We start from the raw sequence: 6,009 nt of genomic DNA, 5'->3' as shown, positions 1-6,009 counted from the left end.
CTCAAGTGTCTGCGGAGGAGAGGAAAAGAGACAAGACAACACATTATCACAGGACAGCTGGGTCAAAATACTCCTGATCAGAGAAAATTGCGAACTTCTAAAACCTGAAAAAAATTAAATCATTAAAATTTAACAATACCCACAACATAGTTCATATATTATGAAAGGCACAGATTTGAAATTTGTTTCCAACGCTATGTCTGTTTCTTGGTCTGCTCAAATTTCACACAGTTACGAAAAAAAAAGAATATTGTAACAGCTTTGCAGCAATCAAAGGTTTATAGTACCCTAGCAGACAAGACTGCAATATCATCCTCACTTGCACTGTACACCTCTCTTCTGCAATAATCGGGGAAGTGACTGAAGCACGCGCCAACATACCAAACCTCTACAGGATCTACAAAATGCTTGTTATGTCATTGCACATAAAGAGAGCATGTTCAACCTGGGGTTTCTTGGCACTGAATCAGAAATACATAAAAGAGGAGAAAACAAACCATAACGGGGAAGAATCTAGTCTGAATAGGTTTGTGGGTTGTCAGATTTCTAGGAAAACACTTGGAGTTAGATTCAAATGGATTTCGCCGGGAGAGAGATCGGAATGGAAGGAGCTTATACCAAAGCTGCGTCCACCTGATCTGATACTCTGTAATTTTGTAAATGAAACTAAATTCAAGTGAGGCGATCTCTGGTTTTGTATGGGTGTATGCATTTCCACCTGGTTTGCAATGAAGTGAGGGGCTAGACCTCTCGACCCTTTAGGGCGGAGGCAGAGGGTCTTAGAGGGGATATGCTATTTCAATATAGGTGTGGCGCGAGCCCACCTCAGAAGATGATGTAGTAAACAAGCTGCGTCGCTGTGAATTACTTGCAGTCTATGAATGATGATACTGGGTATTCTTACATATACTCGGTTGGCATAATGTGATCTAGACAGGACTGCGGCCACCACTATTGAATTTTTTGTCTAAAGTGGGAGGAGTGGGGTTAGTTTCTGAAGCAGTCTCAGCATAAATCTGCATTTAGATCCTACTGCTCCAGCAGCTGGTTCTTGCTAAGATTACAATTGATTATCACTCAGAGGCTTTTAGCTGTGGGTTTAGGCTCCGGTAACAATCTCATTTTTGTTGGAGAGTAAAGTTGGTTCCAAAGATTGGTCTTATTCTTTAGAATTACAATCTCGGTTTTGTCCACATACGGTTTTAGCTGATTCAAACTCATCGAGTAATTATCAAATTGCATCATTAATAATTTCATTGATAAGAATTAGCAACTGAGAGCTGGTGTTGTTTTAAAGCCTGGAACCTCTTGACAGTTCTGTGATCAATAGTTTTTGCAGGTTAAGGGAGAAGAGGTATTGACCTATAATTCTTGGTTATATCCGGAACTTCTCCCTGGTTTTCAGCAACGTGAGTTCTACAGCATTTTGAAACGCGCTTGGAGCGACAGCTTGATGAAAATGCCCTGCAGGGGATTGCTCAAGACCTGGCTTTTCGACGGAGACGCAGCACCCTCAGCGCCCAGATATCCTTGGGGTAAGCTTTATAAATGCTGATTGATTGATTGATGAGGTCAGAGATTCTATGACTGCTGGGCGGCAAGGGTCAGTTGGTGACCCGGATTTGACCTTGATCATAAATTCATGGATCTTATTTGTTCAAACTAGGATAGGGTGGTAGTGATCTTTCATACTTACCTTAAGAACTACTGCTGCTGTAATGGTTTATACTATCTTTAAATAACTTTTTTGTTAACCCCTTCCATGCGTTCGTTGGCCACCGGCCGTCACAAGCACTATCTCCGTAGTGCTGCCCACGTCGGTAGGCCGCGGCGGCCCTGCCCACTCCACTAAACGGCCGCACCACGGTGGAATTCCCGCTGCAGTTAAGCGGTTAAGTATTTAAATTGTCACAGAATGCCTCGATAGGAGTCAGGGAAGTTCTCATTTCATCTGGGGGCGACAAATCATTCAGGATATTAAAAAAGTATTTGTATTATTTGCCTATTAAAATGACTTTGCATGGAACGGGTTTCCCTTTATAGTCTATAAGCTCATCCCTTTCCCGCCAGTGTCGCCGCAATGCAGGCTTCGCCTCCTTTAAATCTGGCTTGTACCAGGACACTGGTCTGGTGCGGTTTATAACACGCTGTTGGATTTGCGGGGTGTAGGCCACTAGCATGTCTGAGCCACACAGTGAATTATTTTTCTTTTGAGAGAATATCTTCAATTGATGGTAAGGGGGGGGAGGTGTTTGAAAGTGTTGATAACACTGGCTCTGTATTAATGTATCGCCATGTGTGTATGGTTTCATTTCCTGCCTGTGGATCAAGTTAGAAAAATCTACCGGAATACAAATGCTGATCAAATAATGATTGGACCACATGCAAGGAAGGAAGATTATATTGATCAATTCAAATTATACGCCCAGATCAGATCCAATGGATTTAGTTTTATGTGACCTGAGCATGTGATGTGCTGGTGTAAATTCAACATAATTTTTACAGCCAATTCATTATCTTTAGAGTCTCAGTTCAGGTCATCAATTCCAAAACTGAAAAGGGAAGTCGATCTACACCTTCAGTTTGAGTAATTTGTTTCAGAGATGTGTGGATCCACTGGTGAATAATTGCTGCTATCTCACCTCCTATCTCTGAGCTTGTTCTCTTTTGGTCATCTTTGCTTCTGGAGATCTGGAGAAGGTCCCTCTGACAACCAGGTTTCAGTTAAGAACAGGATATCTGGCTTAGAAGATTCTAATAAGTTGAGTATTTCCACTTTATCTTTGCCTAGGGAGGGGTACTAAAATCTGTGTACCTGAAAGACAATAGATCTTATGCTGAATATGAGAAATATTGAGGATACTACCTGACTCTAATAATAATTTATTTTATTCTTTAGTTAATAATAACCATAACAAATTTATTTACAGCGTTTGACCAATGTTAGCTTAAAACAACCAAAAAAAAACGAAAGCAGTAAACATAAAATTTCAGTAAAATTACTTTCAATCGTTATCTTTCCTAAAACCTTAAAAAAACTATCATTAGTTTGTATTTACATATGTAAATGAGAGACTTCCTTCAGGCTTAGTCCGCAGTGCTAAAGGGGCTTAATAATATTAATTTGTAATGGAAGTGCTTGCTTTCAAGCGTTTTTCAAAAGCTAGCAAAAACTTTATTATTTTGCAGTTCATTTGGGGATCAGTTGGATCCAGGCCCCCAATAATAGCAGTCCTGCACGTACGTATTCTCTTTTCCAGAAAGGCTTTCTTCAACAAAGTTACTCGCTCCCTGTCCAGCTTCTTACAATGGCATATTATATGGATTACATTTTCCTTTATGTTTCCAAAGAGACGGCAATCTTTTGACTCAATGTGCCTCCAAGATGGTTCGTCGGCTAAAGTAGGAAGTTTGCCAAAACGCAAGGCCATTAGTCGTTTTTTAATGTAAATGGGAAACGTTGTGTCCAAGTAAGCCGCCGGTTTAAGGGTTTTAGAATTGTTGCACTGTCCAAGAGTGGGAGTGATGAGGAAAAAATACCTTTATCTGTTAGCAACGAGTGACGTTTGGCAGCTCTATTTAGTGCCTGCTTGAATTATATGAAAGGCAAATTTTTATTCCAGAGGTTAGAAGAACATGTTGTCTCCAGTGTGTGGTAAATTTAAATTACCTATACTTAATTTATGCGGTAAAGTTCAATAAGAATAACTCAGTCAAAAATAAGAGACAGAATCCGTGGCATTTGAGGTTTTAAAAGGGGTTTTATTCCTTAAAAAGGAATTGGTTCGAACCAGGTATCATGTTCCATCACCACAAGGGTTCAGGAAGGGAATGGACATGGACATGTACAATGCTTTAATAACAGAACATCATATATATAGTCAATGCATTACAGTAGAGATAGATGCAGGAGGCGTAACAGCTGAGAGAAACGAGATAAAGACATATGTACGTAACAGAAGGCGTGCATGAGGGCGTGTGCTAGACAACGTCACTTGAAACGTATCACATGTGGGTGGATCCATAGGAGAATCCTGCAGTGTCAGCAGAAATATGTGGCAGAGATGCGCGCGCAGCAGCATGACGTGTAATTGACGTGGAACTGGAGGGTGAAGGGGACTTGAAATTTAGCCCTACATGAGGAGACAGAAGTCTGGGGTGTCAGAACAACCTAATCCCAAATCATATCTAATATCTGGTGTTTGAGGAACTGTATTATCTAGAAGGAAAGGTCTCTCGGGCAGAGGCTATTCTATACTGACTGCTAGTGCGTGCATATGCGACTACGTGTCTACATGAGATGCGAGGGGCCATGGGCCTACCATGGTAACGGGAGCTATGAATTACTTGCATGGAGACAGTGAGGCCGGGCCCTTTGCTCTGCAGCTGGGAAGGATGTTTTCCTAAACTACTAGACAGGAATGTATTTTCGAGGAGCGGAGCAGATAACTTGAAGGCTGAATACAGTCTTTGGCAGACAAACAGGCCGAGCCAGGCACCGCTCGCCGCACAGGGAGTAAGGCAGAGGTCAGGAAGCAGCAGACTGTAGCTTTCAGAAACAGAAGGCAGAAAGGGCTCGATGGCAGGAATCAGGGCCTAACTCGCCAGAGCTAGTAAAACATGAAAGTGCACCATATAAAGACGTTGGCAAGGCACACTTAGGAACGGAATATCTGACCCATTCATGGTGGATCTGAAAAAGGACATATTAACGTTGGACGCAAATGTATTTGCGTCTTCATAGCTGGAAGTGGAGGGAACATACATGTACTTAAAGCACGTACATGGAGCCGTTGGGGTCCACGATAGGGGACACAACTGACCATGAAAATTCATATTACCTCATTCCCTCCTTGTCCCCTACGGACCCTTCATGATATATCAATCCTCATTAATCTATCAATCTGTTCATGTAACATCATTTGCTCTTCTTTCTTCTTACGGCGTTTTGGATGAGGACTTGAATGAGGAATACATGATGTGGCGCACAAGCCGCAAATCGCTGGCCCACATTGCAGACATAGGCAACAACTGAATACTATGAGAAGGGCAATACATAGGAAGGATAGGACCTTCCATCCCCAGGCTGACAACACGCTCCAGAACCAACCGGACCAAGTCCAGGTGCCTGGATTCTGGTGTATCTGACTTGCAATCTTGTGAAGACGGGTTATGGCTCTGTATACTGATGGCGCGTTTTCTGGAATGAAAACACAGCAGCTCGATCCGATGACTCTACAAGCTCCGCACCTATCGGCCAGGATGACGTCAAGGACGAGACGATTTTGAAGAACAACAATCCGCATAGCAGACTGCTCCTCTGTTAAGTTACCTAGGGCGGAAGTAGTTTCATTCACTACTGCTTCAAGGGTTCTGGTTAATTTTCGTATCAGTTTACTATTAAAGACAGCACCTAAGTAGGGAAAAAAACCTTTATTGAAGTCTGTATATTGTTCCCATGCCGTTTCAGTGTAGTCGACAATCGGGAGATCTCTCTGTGGTCTATTGTGTACTAGATGGGTATCCCTATGGTAATCAGGAGGGGCTAGGAAAACAGGTGGCAGAAGGAATGTAATGTAACAGGTGCCATCCCAATCTAGAGGTAAGCGTATATATGCGGTATGACCACAAATGAAGTAAGAATGACGTGAAGCTTTAAATGTAGACTTGCCCTTATCACTGAATTCGATCACAGTAGTACATTTACTATGACCCAGGTGTACTGAACCATTCTTTCTGACACATAATTCACCTTTGACTGGTAGTACGGACATAGCGGGCAAGACTGGTTCCGTTTCGGATTCAACATTCAGAATCATGAGGTTAAGTGTAAAGTTACCTAACCCATATACTTCGTTTTCTAGATCTGTCCCTGTCCTTTTTGGTAGACCCTCCTTGTCAGGGAAACATACTTTATGCAGAACTGTGTTCAGATTTCCCCATACCCAGTTGCCCTGGTAAACTACGGAATTGGAATCTAGAGAGTTCATTAAACTAAACCATGCCCCA

The sequence above is a fragment of the Lissotriton vulgaris genome, unplaced genomic scaffold, assembly GCF_964263255.1.
Source record: "Lissotriton vulgaris unplaced genomic scaffold, aLisVul1.2 SCAFFOLD_494, whole genome shotgun sequence".
In the NCBI taxonomy this organism is placed as follows: domain Eukaryota; kingdom Metazoa; phylum Chordata; class Amphibia; order Caudata; family Salamandridae; genus Lissotriton; species Lissotriton vulgaris.
Note: the sequence above shows the minus strand (reverse complement) of the source record.